The sequence below is a fragment of the Macrobrachium nipponense genome, chromosome 19, assembly GCF_015104395.2.
Source record: "Macrobrachium nipponense isolate FS-2020 chromosome 19, ASM1510439v2, whole genome shotgun sequence".
NCBI lineage: Eukaryota > Metazoa > Arthropoda > Malacostraca > Decapoda > Palaemonidae > Macrobrachium > Macrobrachium nipponense.
In genome coordinates, this window is record NC_061088.1 from 25,288,158 (window position 1) to 25,304,599 (window position 16,442).

The window sequence follows — 16,442 nt, forward strand, 5'->3', positions numbered from 1 at the left end:
GTTTAAATGTATCATTCATTATTCATAAGCTATCGTTACAAACGTAAAAAGTAGATGTCATTACTTTTATTAAGTATTGATTGCTAATCGGGGAATATTTGTTCCAGAGTACCTACGAGGTCAGGGAAATACGAGTCCAGTGTACATGGAGAACTGTAAGTGCTAAATCGCCCACCTTTTTTTCTAGTTTTTTCAAGTATTATATTTGAATTTTTCCCTTCAGTACATCTTTTACAGGAGCTTCTGTTGTTTCCATTAATTGCTTATCAGAAATGTTCTTGAGTTGTTTTCCTTTTACTGTTTCCTCGTTGACCGTTTTGCCTTCCACTGAAAGTTTTATGGAAATGTGCCGTTTTTCATTTATATCGCAAGCGTTATTGTTCTTTTTCGTAGAGGAGATATTTTAAATTCTCTGATTTTTAGTCATTTTCACATTTATTCGTTTGTAAACCTTTCACTTTTTCGACACCCAAGTATTCACTTGCCACCATTATTCTGCTCATTATTGCGCAAATGTTCTCACCCGGTTGTTTTGAGTAGCAAATGAAGCATATGTTTTTGAAGAGGGGAATCCGGATAATGTATTCGAGATTAGTAGCCTAATTTCATCGGTTGGAATAAGCAGTGATGTTGGTCACAGGCATTTCTAATTCTGTAACAGTTCCGTGAAACGACTTACTGGTTGAATAGGAATAATCTTTTTATATTTTTCCTTTAATTCTGAAGGCTTTAGGTGAACTCGACTGCAGTTATTTTGTTTATTGCAACCCATTAAACAGTATAGTTCTTTGTTGTTGTTTTTTAATCAAAGAAATCAATTATTTCTTTTCCTCTTTTTAAATACTTGTTCTTTTTCGTTTTCCTTTTATTCTATCAAAGCATCTGTAGTCAGTTCTTTTGTGTGTGTGTCATTTTGTCTCAGAAACCCATTACTTTACAGCTCACTTATGCATGGGTCGATTGTTGTGGCATTAACGGTCCGGAAAATTGTGAATTTAATGCTACCAGTCTGTAAAAAAAGTGATGGAAAAAAGAGGAGACACTATCCGTCCTGTTATGAATTCAAAGGAGTTCGTTCAGAAATCATTCGTGTCGTTCATTGGCATTCCTGTCTTCCTGTGAGACGTATGGGAACTGACTAGGACATAAATTGCCCTTCGGGAGGGGAAAAACCTTCCCCATACAAACTACACGTCCTCGAAAGAAAAATTAACTGCGCCTTTTCATTTGTCGTCCAAGATTGTGCAATAGAAGGCAGTAGGAGAAGTAAATGGCGCTCTTTATAACTGCGTAAAATTTAATGTATATAATGTAAGTAATATAGATCATTTTAAGGTAACTTGATTTAGTGTATCTACGGACATAATTTTTGAACTTTTTTTCTTTTTATGCGAGTAATTTATTATAGGTCTCTATTTCCACATGAATTTGCAGCAAATACGAAAAATCAAGTTTTTAAGCGACTTAATCAGAATTCTTGAAAATTATGGACACCAAGAGAGAGAAGCCTCGGGATGGTTTGGGCTTGTGATGAGATAAACGTCGAGCAGTTAGTCATAAAGTAGTCGATAAGGGAGTAGCAGATAAAGACCTGTACCGCGTAGGATTTCAGGCTGAAAGTGAACGAGGAAGAGCACTTATTTTACATTATCTAAACTGGTGAATTCGGACGCTTGAAAAAAAAACGGTAATGCGTCTGTTGAGGTTTATGATTCTATGTCTAATTATTCCTAATTAATCCTCATGTGCGGTTTAAGGAGAAGATTGAGGTATCAGTCTCATGTCAGTTTTGCCGTGGTTTCATAGGAAGGCAGATTGATTTCTCAGTTTAATGTCGGGTTTGCCATAGTTTCATGGAAAGGAAAGAAGCAACAATAGTAATAAGTAAAAGACTTGTTGTCAATTATATTGATGAAGGACAAACTGCCTTACAATTAAAGTAAAATATTAAGGTTACAGTTTTATTAAAACTTTGAGGTAGCATCACTGATGTATTTGTAGACGTGTTGTAATGTTATATACATACATTTTTTTTATCACGTATTGTAAGTAAACTTTTAGGAAATTATTCATTTCCTACGTCGAGGACCTTTGTTGTTTGACGCCAGTTTAATGTTATGCGTTCAATCCTTTGCTTAAAGGCAACAGTTCCATTCACAAAATTATTATTATTGACGGGCTATGGTCGCCTCTCGCTGTAGAAATTGTAGAAATGGATGGAAGGCATTTTCATATGCTGGTATCGGGTGGCCGTGGTCAGATTCACGGGATTCCGTTGCGAAACATTACATTAGGAGTTTATGAGTGACATTTACAGGATGGCAGTAAGTGCAAAATGAAAATGAATCCGCTTGAGAGTATTCGTGAATTCCTACCTAATCTTACTCGGTGTCTATGCAGTAGTGTTTAATATTCTACAATTTAATGGGACAGAATTGAATCTCTCTTGCAGATGTCAGTAAGGTTTAGAAATTGTTCGTTCGTTTGATAGCACCCATATCGTGGTAAACTATTATAAGTAAAGCTGTTATGTCAAGTATTCCCCTAAATATGGACCTTTCGTAGACCATTGAAGCGTGGACATAACATAGAAAATTAATCTTTATAACAGGCGCTATGTTATTGATTAATGTCTTACAGTAAAAATTTCCCTCGTCCAGATAATGAAGTATCAGATTACTAGATTACTACAGTATTCAGTTGTAGAAAACGCTTTACCTCGTATTCTCTTATCATTCTGCTGGGGGACTGGCCCTGTACGTGACCACATAGGCACAGTGAAGGAATTTTGCAAGAAAGGATAGAAATTAAATATGCATATTTAGTAACTACATCCTTGCTGTGAAAGTTATATTACCAGTTGGTTTCGGAAAGTTTTTTTCCTCTCTCTTTTTTTAGCCACCTTAAAATTTACAATAGTTATTGTTAAGATATTCAGTCTCGTAAAAATAAATTGTTAAAAAATCCACAATCATATATTAAAAAATATATTTCTATGTAAAAATAGAACAAAGACTTTCGAACACCTGAACGGTGTTCCTCATCTGTGTAACGTTAAAATGTAAATGGAGAGGTTAGTTTCCTCCCGAAGAGCATCTAAAAAGGTGGGCGGGGCAAGAAAATAACAGCCCATTATCGAAGTGCTGGTTTGTATGTTAAGTAATCCCGAACTTAACAGGCAGTTGCGCCAACCTCCTCGATCTCCGAACCTGTGAAGTTGCTCTTGCTTGCACTGCATAGGTGCTAGTCGGAAACATCCATAGGGACGTCTGCTATCTGGAGAGAGAGAGAGAGGGGAAGAGGAAGCAGAGCATCAGGGTTCACATGGTTAACGTCAGTTTTGAAATTCAAATCTTTTAAATACTGCTTGGCAATGAAACTGTTTATAAAAGGGTCTTCATTTGTAAACGACTTGTTATCTTTAAAAGTGTTATCTTCAATAGTGTTGAGATCATCGTCTCTGGAGGCAGGTGTTTAAGGTTGAGAAAGACCCAGAACCTGGTGCATTTCGATAGAAACCAGCGTAGGAATAATTTAAAATCCATTACAGCAATTGAGACTACGGCATATATCTCACAAGTTTAACCTAATTAGTTAGTTTATGTTTTTTTTTTTTTTTTTTTTTTTTTGTTTTTTTTTTTTTTTTTTTTTTTTTTTTTTAAATGAATGCATTTCATGAAATGTTCATTTTGTCTTGGCGTTTACCTTCAGCAACGCTTGATTCCGGTATTTAAAGCAGAAATATTCGTATTTAGGGCACTTTGAATGACACTTGTGAATGTCGTTGTTAAAGTATCTAATGATATCAATAAACGTAATAAAAACTTCGGTAATGGGGAATCCCCGTTCGATACTGGTGTATCAAAACTTTGGCACTGCCAGATTTGGCTCCCGTAAAGGCCAGAGTTCTCTGTTGTTGCTGGGAAGGTTGCGAAGGGTCATCCTAGACTGAATGATTCGTGTCTACGGTGAGCAGTGGTGCTCAGTAAATCCATTCATTTATCTTTCATTCATTCTGTACTCTTTGTCACAGCTAAAATGTCCTGGCCTAACAGACTCTGGGGGCTCCCCGACCTTTAAACACGCTCGCTGTAACTCTGTCGGCTGCGTCAGTCCCATGTACGGTTTCTTCCAAGTTCATTCACTGGCTTTTTGTTCTTGACAAATCTGAGGCTCTAGTTCTACGCAAAGTGTTTCTCTTATTATTTTTATCCGACGGACGTTTATGGCATGAAATGGCACATAATTAGGCATTATTTGTTAAAATAATAGGAAAAAATCTCAAAACCACAGGTGATACCATAAAAGCAATGTATTTGTAAAAGTTTACAGTGGTGAAACTAGTTTTGTGTTTATGTGTATGTATCGTTTTTTACCTTCCACCGTCCTGGTGCATCGATAAAGATCATACTGGTAAATAACGAAGCGTATTGTAAAACGGTTTGATATATATATATATATATATATATATATATATATATATATATATATATACTATATATATATCATATATATATATATATATATATATATATATATATATAAACACAACACACACACACACACACATATATATATATATATATATATATATATATATATATATATATATATATATATTATATATATATATATATATATATATTTGTACGTATGTGTGTATGTACGTATGTATGTGTACTCCAGTTTTTTTTTTTACATGCTGTCTTCCATCCTGGCCCATCAGCTTTCACCATAATACAGTTAAATAGAATGACCATACTATGGTCCAAGCTTCGCAGCAGTGCTTAAGGCAGTTGGGTTCGGGCCTTGCTGCCTCAACCTTCTCGTATATTACCGTCATAAGCCGAGCCCAGAATTGTATGGAGCAGATTCATAAACAGGTAAAATAATAAAAACTTCAACGATATTTTATCCACAGTTTTATGAAAGCACGCGCGCGCACACACCCACAGAGGCAAGCAAAAGTAGGGGAATCCCAAGTGAACGAGTGTTTTGAAGAGAGAGAGCATAACACTTTATGAAAGTGACCCCTAAAATTAATAGTCAACCCTCGCCGGTTTTCTATGATGCTTTCATTAGTGCCCTTATTCCGATGATAAATTTCAGCTGGAACTCCAATAACGTTCTCTTCCCCTCATCCGTTATTGAATGTTTTATATAATTTGTCACTTTAATAATCAAAGTGTAGCCATTTTTCGCTCGCCGTATTCCACGTCACAAAGGCGTTATGTCTCGGTGGCTTCTTTTATTCAGATTTTTTTACCTCCGCGTAAAAATTGATTGTTAATATCGTGGCTGGGCGCTGAAGGGCAATAATGATGGCGCGTGAACGGTAAGAGAGAAACCTCTCAACTCCCTTTGTCAGCTTGATTTAATTATAAAAGGAGTGTCTTGGCAATAAATGCATAGCTATCGGATTTCCATTAATGAATTACCTTTTTATTTTCCTGCTCTTGTTTTTTGTCACAACGCTGCTCAAATTTTATGGGGGACTTGTCAGTTTGGGTAGTCATTGTAGAGTGTTTGTTTTCCTATTTTATTTCTTTATTATTTTGATTAGATTGGCGCCTTTCTTTGTTAGTTTTTGCTGCTTGTTTTGTGGTTGTAATTGTATGGTTTTACCTTTAAAATATTGCTGGAGATTTTTAGTGATGGCTTCTCAGGTTCAGTGGTAACTGAGTTTGTGTTTATGTGACGTGATTGTTATTTCATTACATTTATCTTTGTTTTAATAGTTTTACTGCTGCTATTTGTTTTTATGCCCATACAACTGTGTTTTTGTTTTTATGTTCATGTTTGTTCTGCCTGTTGCATATTTTTGTCAAAATATGAAAGTCTTTTTCTTTGTAGATGTTTTAATCATTTTTGTTTTGCTTTCCATTGTTTAAATTTCATAGTACACGTCTTTGTATTTCGCACCAGAGGAACGACCACATTTTCATTTGCTTGTTTGCGTCTTTGTTTATTTGCGAGGCATCCTCATCTCCCTCTTAATTCCCGCTTCCAGCACAAACAGATAACGGCTATGAAATATTAATATATCCTTTGTGGTAACGCCTGCGTGATACCTCTCTCTCTCTCTCTCTCTCTCTCTCTCTCTCTCTCTCTCTCTCTCTCTCTCTCTTTCCGCGTCTCGAGGCTTTGATTCTCATTTATGTCCCCCTTTTTATTTTTTTTTTTACTTGGGTGGCATCATAAATATTAACGCCAGAGTCGACAAACAGAAAATTCCACTTCTTAAAAGCAATGCAAAACTCCTCCTCCTCCTCTCTCTCTCTCTCTCTCTCTCTCTCTCTCTCTCTCTCTCTCTCTCTCTCAAAAACTAAGGAAAAAATGATCTCGTATCCCATTAACCTAGAACTCCCTTTATGTCTCGTCTTTTTCCTTGTTCGGCCTTTATCCGACATTCTTATTATCGTGTGTCTTTTCCACCTCCCTTCTTTCAGTCTATTCAAGGTTCTTCGTAATATTTTTATGCGTCTCTCTACTCTTGCTCCATCTCCCGTACGTCCCTTTATTTGTTCCCCCTACCCCTCCTACCCCCTCCCCCCTTATCACTATTTGTTCCTTATCTTCCTTACTTTCGTCTCTACATCCGTTCCTCTTCCTATCATTTCCTCCTTTCATTCCTCCTTCTCTTCCTCTTCCATTGTCTGCTTCACATTCGTCTCCTTTCTCCTGTCCCTCTGCTCCTCTTTCTGTTCCTATTCGTCTCCGATCATCTGTTTCTCCTCCTCCTCCTCCTACTCCTACTCCTACTCCTACTCCTACTCCTCCTCTACTCCCTCCTCCTCCTCCTCCTCCTTCCTCCTCCTCCTTCCGCTTTTGGGTTTGTTTGACGAGCTCTCCGAAGCTGCCGCCTGCGGGGTGTGTTTGACTTTCCGTGTTTTACTAAATCGGAAGGACTTAATAACGGCGACAGGACCAACAAGGCATCTGATCAAAGGACGCGGCAGAGATGATGCAATATACCCCAGTCACTTGTGCCCCCAGGCGCTCATAAAATTATACGTCCTTATACGACAACAGTTTTCATCCGCCTCCCTTTGTCTTTCTACGGCGTTTTCTTTTTCCCTTTTTTTTTATCTTATTCTGTTCTCTTCTCTCATACTCGAGAGGCTGAGTAGAACCGCATCAGCTTATTTAAGTAAGATTTTTACAATTTTTTTTATGAAAGGGTTGTTATTGGGTGGCTTTAAATTAACGCGTAGATCCGTGTAAGTTTCTAATACTTGCTACAGCTTTTTCCTTTATAATTTCGGTCGTGTATACTTCAGTTGACAGACGCCGTTGGACAAAGAGTAAATGCAAACAGCAGTGATCCCTGTTCGGACACGAAGCCCAAGGATCACTCATTATTGTGCGAGGAGGAGGAGGAGGAGGTTGCATGACTCCAAGATCATTCGGAGATATTGAAGCCTTGATCGCTGTGTATCAATAGTGACATATCGTTGCAAACAAATATTGATAATCATCTCGAGCAAACGACTGTCTGAAGTCTTTATCATTAGTCGACTTTCGGGATTCGTAATTTTTTATATAAATATATATAATTCTCGATTATCCTTATTGGCTGCTGCCTCTGTTACAAAATCGCTGCCCGATGTTCATTGTTATCAGCGTTATGACAATAGATAACTGGACCATTACATTAGGATTTTGTGCTGGATATAGTGAGTCCGTCATTGTTATTCATTGCACAATGTGTTTCCCGTCGGGTATCTTTCGCCAAAACCTTGTTTAGCATTCTAACTTGAAGTGATTTTGTCAGTTCGCTTGTGGATATTGTCACTGTTTTGCTAGACTGGTGCAGGAGGGTAGACTCTTATTTAACGTCAATAAATGAGGCACATTTATTACATTTATTATTATAAATGTAATAGAGAAATTAGACAGCCAAGTAGGAGAGGCCGAAGAGAAGGCTTAGAAAGTAAGAGACATCAAGGAGCGCAGCTGAGGTCGAATGAATGCTGCAAACAGCCTGTAGTACCGTCTACAATTTGCCACGCAAAAGTGAAATGTTATTCGTAGGGAATCACCTTCGCCATGACAAATGCTGAACGTACTGCAGCTTCCAAGGTGCAGTGTTTCATAAGGGCCGCTACCCAGTGGTGTAGGGGTATTAGTATAAACTGCTCTTCGTGACTACATTTAAAATCTGCACAGAAATTTCTTGTAAATTGTTGCTTTTGTATTAACTGAATTTCATAGAGAATGTCACAAGATATCACCGAAGTCCTGACTGGAAAGGTCCTGAAGACTAAAAATCAAAACAGAAGAAAAACTCAGATTTTCAAGAAAAAGGCTTTGTGTTGGTTTAACCAAAAACAAAAATACCCTACCAACCCAAGTTGAAGTTTAGTAAGTGAGGTTCTCCAGACTGTGGAATGAGAAAAGAACATTCTATTTTCAAAAGAAAAAGAAAAATGATTTCAACTTAATCCCTTTTACGGAAGTGTTTAAGGGGAACCTTATGGGCTGTGGGAAAACCAGGGAAAATTTTGTGATTCGTGATAAAAACAAGGCGAGGTCCGACTTCCAGCTTACTCGGGACGCGGGCAAGATTTTCCACTGACACATAGATTGCGAACATTATATTCCTAACTTGAAGTGGTCTTCGTAATTAATACTCCTAATTAGTGCTACTCCTACTAACAACAAGGATCAATAAAAAGGACATAAATTAAACACGTTCATATATTCTCAGTTATAATTGGAAACAAAATAACTGAACAGACATACAGCCTCTGAATTCTGTACATCAAATAAATTAAGATGAGCTCAAATTTACAGTTAGGTATCCCGTTATTTCACCAACGAAAATGAAAAAAAAAAACTATATATTTTATTAGAACTAATTTTTCTGTACTGTTTAATATGCACATTATTCATTTTCACCCATTCATTCTAATACATGATTCATAAATATCCTATCCTAAAATTCCTTTATCTTCAACTCAACGCGAAAACCCCCTTTTTCAGGCCTTTTTAGACCTTTCCTAACCCCGCCCCCTCTCCAACAACAACAGCAAAGTAGTTTGTCGGCTTACTCACCGAGTAAGCGATAAGGAAAAAGAACAGGTGAATTCAAGTAGCTGACCATGATAATTTTGTACTGTATACTGTTGTTGCCAAGTGCCGACTTGTTTAAGATTAACCTGGCCTTATGCCAGCACGGTCTCTAGTTTTAAGAGCGGCCGTTTATGAGGCTGTGTTTTGGCGGCCATAATTCCTTGGAAAAGAGGCCAGGCTTGCAGTCTCATCCCTGCATTAGTGATGTACAAATAATGCACATTTACTGAAGAATGTTAGAGTTTGAGGCAGTCACTTTTCTGACTCGGACGTTATTTGAAAAATAACATCAGTAGCACTCATAGGAAAAGATAGTAATGCCAATAACAACAATGTTGATAATATTCTCAGCTATAATTACCATAACCGCCATGGTAATAACAGTAAAACTTTTAGTAATTCCAACCCCACCGTGCTTTTGTTTCAAATTAATGCTTTCATGCCATTTCAGTGTAATTTCCACTATATTGTGTTACCCAGAAAAGGAAAACGTTGAATCGCTGTTAAAAAAAAAATACTACAGATAATCCTATTAACACACATAACATAATATCTTTGTTTTATTCCATTGGATCTGGAAAACGACGCTTGAAATAATCACATGTTTATGAAAATTTGAGTCTTCCTTAAACGTTTTTGGGAACAAATGGGAAACGATTTAAAGGAAACGTTCGTTGCTGTCGGGTTTCGTTTTATGTTATTTGTACACTATGTTCTTTCTTTTTTTATTCGAGTAAATGAATGGAACCGTTCGAGCAGGGTGATAAATATATTGCAAAAGAAAAAAAAATCATGCGCTTTTACGGGACATTTATACAGTGATTGAGCGTACGTTTGAAATGATTTTTATTTTCTCTTGCCATTTGTTTACATATTGAAAATTCCTTAACCAAACACGAGTTGAGTTTTATGGTTAAAGGGGGGGGGGGGGGGTATGGGGGGGGGGGGGGGGAGAGACGATGATCCGCAAAGTATTGATATCCCAAGCCGTGAAAACTTGCGACCTTTTTTGTAACGATTATTTACTTACAAAGAATTTAGGGAGTTGGAATGAGGTAGTGGACAGCATTGAGTTGTTATTATTTTCCATTTTATTTTCTTTTTGAATATTTTTTTCACTTATCTTTCTGTATGTTTTTCCCCCGCAGACATTGTATTTGTGACAGTAACATTGTGAGTGACAAACTAAACTTTCCACAGCCCCTGTCAACATCGCTTTTTCTAACTTTTATATATTTTCTGTTTTCGTGACTTCACGGTGCGTCTTTTTCAGGAAGGGTAGCATTGGATGTTATTATTATTATTATTATTATTATTATTATTATTATTATTATTATTATTATTATTATTATTATTATTATTATTATTATTTAGTCTGGAAGTAGACCTTTTGAACAACAGTTTTTGAAAATTATGGCTGATTCAGCTGCTTATTATTATTATTATTATTATTATTATTATTATTATTATTATTATTATTATTATTATTATTATTATTATTATTATTATTATTATTATTATTATATTATTATTATTATTATTATTATTATTATTATTGAGTTTCTAGCCAAAAATTGTTTATTTTCCTAGAGTGCAGTAATCGATTCAACAGTTAGAAACAAAAACTTCCTTGATGACTTATTATTTATATTAGTTTTTTTTCATAAAGAGTCTTTCAAATAACTTTTATTTAACACTTACAGCAAATACTTCCCTTCAGGATGATAGACGTTTGCATCTGAAATGTTTACTCGTGTTCCCTTGACTTGTACGCGTGATGGACGTATATTTCTCAAAAGGAGTCGAGTGAGACGCCGTGATTCACTATTTTCTACACTGCGGTCCCTTCGTTTAAAATGATGTTACGTTGGATGGTTATAATGGCCAACTTGCGATGTGTTCGTGTGTAGTTTATGACCTTTCCTGCGACCGATTTTGAATCGAATAAACATGAGCTAAAGTATTCATTGATTAAAACGATGAATTATTATCATTATTATTACTATTATTATTTTTTTTTTTTTCTATCACAGTCCTCCAATTCGACTGGGTGGTATTTATAGTGTGGGGTTCCACCCAGTCGAATTGGAGGACTGTGATAGACCAAAAAAAAAAATTATTATTATTATTATTATTATTATTATTATTATTATTATTATTATTATTATTATTATTATTATTATTATTATGTGTTGAGGTCATGCTGATGTCACTCATATTCCTATTATTCTCGGGAATTTGCCATTGAAAAGGTAGTCGTAGTTTCATAATGGGGCAAGAAAGTTTTAAAGCACCCATTCAAAAATTGAATTTATAGAAACGTGAGTTGCGCGTGTGTGTATTTTAACAGGATATCTAAAGAACGGGTGAACAGACATTGATGAACATTGGCACTCATGTTCAATATATTGGAGATCCTCTGCAGATAGTAAACTACGAGTTTGATTGCTACCAAAAGTTAATCATCCTTTTCTTGAGATATCCTGGTAAAAACTCACATACACATTTATATATTTTATTTTATTTTTTCCTTTTTTTTTTTTTTTTTTTTTAAAGAAAACTTTTGTGCCAGCTTTGCCTGTCCGTCCACATTCTTGTCTCAGGTCTTAAAAACTTCTTAGGTTAGGGAGCTGCTAGTTGGTATGTTCATCAGCCACCCTCCAGTCATCAAATATACCGAATTGCAGCCCCCTAGCCTCAGTAGTTTTTATTCTATTTAAGGTTAGAATTAGCCATAATCCTGCGTCTGGTAAAGATATAGGACAGGCCACCACCGGGCCGTTGTTAAATTTTCATGGGCCGCGGCTCATACCGCATTATGCCGAGACCACCAAAAGCTGGCTGTATCTTCGGTGGCCTGGATTATACGGTTTATATAAAACTCGATTACACCGAAGAAAATTCTTCGCATTTTTTATGTTCCAAAACGTAAACAATAAAAAAAGGAAAAAGATCGTTGGCCTCCCGTTTTCTTTTTATTACTCAATTAATCTCCTTGTATATATTAATCTTAATAATTCTTTACAGGCTGTATTAATGCCCCTCTTTACATGGCACGGTTTGTTCTCTTTGAACCGTAAATACCTCTCTCTTCGTGAAGAAAGAGGAATTACATCGAAACCCATTAAAGTTACCTCATGATTCAAAAGTTTGATTTCCGCGTTGGTGCACCTCACCTGAGAAGGATGATGGCAGTCTTCAAGGTAATGCGTCATGCTTACTGTGTACTCAATACGTGATGTTGCTTTTGTGATATTGAAATATTCATTACCTGTACTGCTTGTGTGTAAAGTAGGCTATATGAAAGTTGTGTGTATATGCACGCAACTTGAGTTTTATGAGTGGTCTTTCATGACTCACATTGCATGTGTGTGTGTATATATATATATATATATATATATATATATATATATATATATATATATATATATATCTATATAGTATATACATATAAATATGTGTGTATCGTATGTATAAATATCCTATATATATATTATATATATGTTATATATTATATTACATACATGTATATATACACATATACATATATATATATATATATATATATATATATATATATATATATATATATACACGTATGTGTATATCACGTAAATCCTCTCTGAAATTGTTTGTTCTCGTTAAACTGCTCGCAGCGCTTCCAACTCGTCTCGTATTTTTCCGGAGCGAGAGGATTTGCAAACCGCGTCGGAAGGTAGTTTTATTAATCAGTGCGATAAAAGGAGATCGCTCGATGTCTTCTCCGACTCGGAGCAGTTTTAATGGACTCCGAAATGGCATTTGCTGAAGTGGCCTTCTTCATATGCGGAGTCTTGCGTTTCATTAAGAGAACAAATAAAATGGAAGGAGGAGTCGAGAAGAAAGAGGAGAGTTGGCCATCCCCATGGATTCTCGTTCGTCCCTTTTCCGTTCTCGTTACATCCGCCTTTTGGCAGCCAGAAAATTAAGGTTTATTGAGTAAACTTTAATTTTAAAGTGTGTGTATGTATATATATATATATATATATATATATATATATATATATATATATATATATATATATATATATATATATTATATATGTGTGTGTGTGTGTGTGTGTGTGAACCAAACAAAAACTTCTTTCAGTTTTCTTCTGAAGATTGAAAAAGAAACCCACAAAATTACTGTGTAACTTGTTTACTTCTAAGTATTTACATTTAATTTTACTCCACACTCGAGTACTTTCAGGCCCTAACTGTGGCCCATTTTCAAGAGAAGTTGGGTTGTCAGCCTGGGTCAAGGCCCAGCTGGGCCTTGACCCAGGCTGACAACCCAACATCTCTTGAAAATGGGCCACAGATAGGGCCTGAAAGTACTCGAGTGTGGAGTAAAATTAAATGTAAATACTTAGAAGTAAACAAGTTACACAGTGATTTTGTAGGTTTTTTTTCAATATATATATATATATATATATATATATATATATATATATATATATATATATATATATTACGTTTATAATACATTTACAATAAAAATCGAAAATTATAAAAATAATAATATATTAAAACTTCAAAGGGAAGTATTTCTATAATTTTCGATTTGTATTGTAAATGTATTATATATGTATATTCATTAATAATATTTTGACACGCACACACACACACTATACTTACATATATATATATATATATATATATATATATATATATATATATATATATATATATATATATTGATTGTTTTATAAATAAATAAAAAACATAATAGACCTACTCTTCCACAATCCCCACGGTGTAAAAATTTTATTCTACGGTTCGAATAAAGTTTATTCGAACCGTAGAATAAAAATTTACACCGTGGGGATTGTGGAAGAGTTGGGTGAAAGTAACTAACATGGGTCTGTTATGTTTTTCATTTATTTATAAAATTTAATAATATGCATATACATTATATATATATATATATATATATATAATATATATATATATATATATATATGAATGTATGTATAAAGACATTTTGTCTTTGTTTGTACCTAGAAAAGGATAGATCTAGCAGTGTGTGGAAAAACAATTTTATTTTAAAAGTAATAGTATTTGTATCCTGATGACGGAACTGTCATGGTTCAGAAATGACTGTAATTTTTAAATGATTGGGCCTTGATTTTTATAGCAGTATGATGAAGGTAGAGAAATCTTTCGTTAGTGTGAGTCCTGTTGAGTCCTGTTGAATCCTGTTATAGCAATGCTTAATGGTTGGTTGTACGTGACATTGTTGTTTACAAACTGTTGTCATAATATGTTGATTGCATTCAGTATCTTCCTTTCCGTCTTATTCTAGTTATTTGAGAACCTTAGAGGTAACATTGTACTGTGATTTTCGGGAACAAATAACTGACGTTGTTTTTCAGTATTTATTTTACCCCGGAATCTTATATTCACACACACACACACACATATATATATATATATATATATATATATATATATATATATATATATATATATATATATATATATATATATATATATATATATATATATATATATATATATATATATATATATATATATATATATATATATATTATATATATATATATATATATATATATATATATATATATATATATATATATATATATATATATATATATATATATATATATATATATATATATATATATATATATATATATATAGGGAAAATGAAACACGTTGTCAATTCTGACCAGTTTCTTCTTCATATCTAAAATCTCATGCTAGAGGACTGACTCATGATGGAAGAAATTCACAATATGTATATAGTATGTTGAAGGATAATGAAAACAACATGCACCTGGTTGAAAACCAGGTAATCACACCTGACGGGGCGAGAATAAAGATTAGGAGGAGCAGTAAACTCTACTTCATTTACAAATTTGTTTATCTTATTCACCTAGCCCCACACCTGCCATTGAACCATGTCAAGTACCTTCCTGAAAATCTATACGTTTTTCATATTTCTTTTGATATTAATGAATCGAGCTTATGCATGCCTTGGCTGGTGTATTGTAGCAAAAAGTTTAAATTTATAAAAGTATACTCATTATATTTCTTTCAACTATGTTACAAGAGCAAACTGTTTATTGCCCCTGCTAAATTGGTGTTATAATATTTTTCAGCAATATGTGCAAATATTCAACTATTCAGCTGTGCATAACATACATTTTTTTGCGGCTCTGTTCTCTAACCAATATAAAACTTGTCAAAGGACTTAAATAGTCTGATATTCACATCCTTTTGTATCGTTGAAAGAATTCTTTGTAAGTTTTTGTTTCATTATATTGTCGTTGTACTTGAAGGCAACTTTTGCTAAAGAGTTTTGAAGTGTATGAGTGATTTCTTTGAAATCTTTGAAATCATCCTTTGTAGTCTTATCGTCCAAATTATACGATACACTACGTACTACGCAATACTAGACAGACATACAGTCAGTTCTGACAGTCTTGCCTTAACTTTTGTGGGGTTCATTACCACACAGTTTTCCAGAGTTCTGTTCCAGCTGTGACCAAATTATGGAACTGCCTACCTAGCCACGTAGTTGAATCGCTGGAACTTCGGAAGTTCAAACTAAGTGCAAATGCATTTTTATTGGAGAGGCTTACATCGAGTCTCGTTTTATAGTTTTTTTCTTTTATTTTATATTTGTTGTCTTTTGTTGCTTCTTTTATGTAGTTTATTCTTTTATCCTGTGTCTGGTTTTTCCGCACAGGGCTTATTTTCCCATTTGAACCCTTGAGATTGTAGCATCCTGTTTTCCCAACTTAAGCTGCAACTTGACTAATAATAATAATAATAATAATAATAATAATAATAATAATAATAATAATAATAATAATAATAATAATAATAATGATAATAATAATGTCTTCGTATCCTGTTTATGTAGGCTGTGATTTGCGTATTCTCGTCATCATCCTCTTAGATGCAATCACAGTCCAGAAAGAACCGTGGGTGCAATATATTCCCATCGATAGTTAACATGTCATATGCAGTTTCATGTTATATTTGAGTCTTTCCACACAACAGTGTCTCCATTGACTTTATGCAAACCACAGTTAATTTAATCAACATTATCAGATTTGCATCAGCTAATATTAACTGTAGCTTGAGTCACTTATTCATTTCGCCAGGAGCGTAAACTTAGAAAGCAGAAGAGGAAGCCAAGTTCATCATTAGCATATAACAGAGTATGACCTCTCTCCTGATTTTATTTAATTAGGTTTATTTTGCATGTTCATACGGCACGTGAATCTGCAGTTACGTATATGTTTTTATACTTTTTTTTGTATATTCTGAAATTCAATGTTTTCCCCATATTCACTCCTTTTTCATCAGGA

The 16,442-nt window shown here is 34.4% G+C and overlaps 1 long non-coding RNA gene across 1 annotated transcript in view; it reads left to right on the top strand.

The window, feature by feature from the left end:
* LOC135212776 (uncharacterized) overlaps positions 1 to 16,442 on the top strand; it is a 313,958-nt gene that overhangs the window by 28,869 nt on the left and 268,647 nt on the right. The window contains exon 2 of the long non-coding RNA XR_010313992.1: positions 108 to 155. This is a non-coding gene — a long non-coding RNA (uncharacterized LOC135212776). The remainder of the gene's footprint in view (positions 1 to 107; positions 156 to 16,442) is intronic.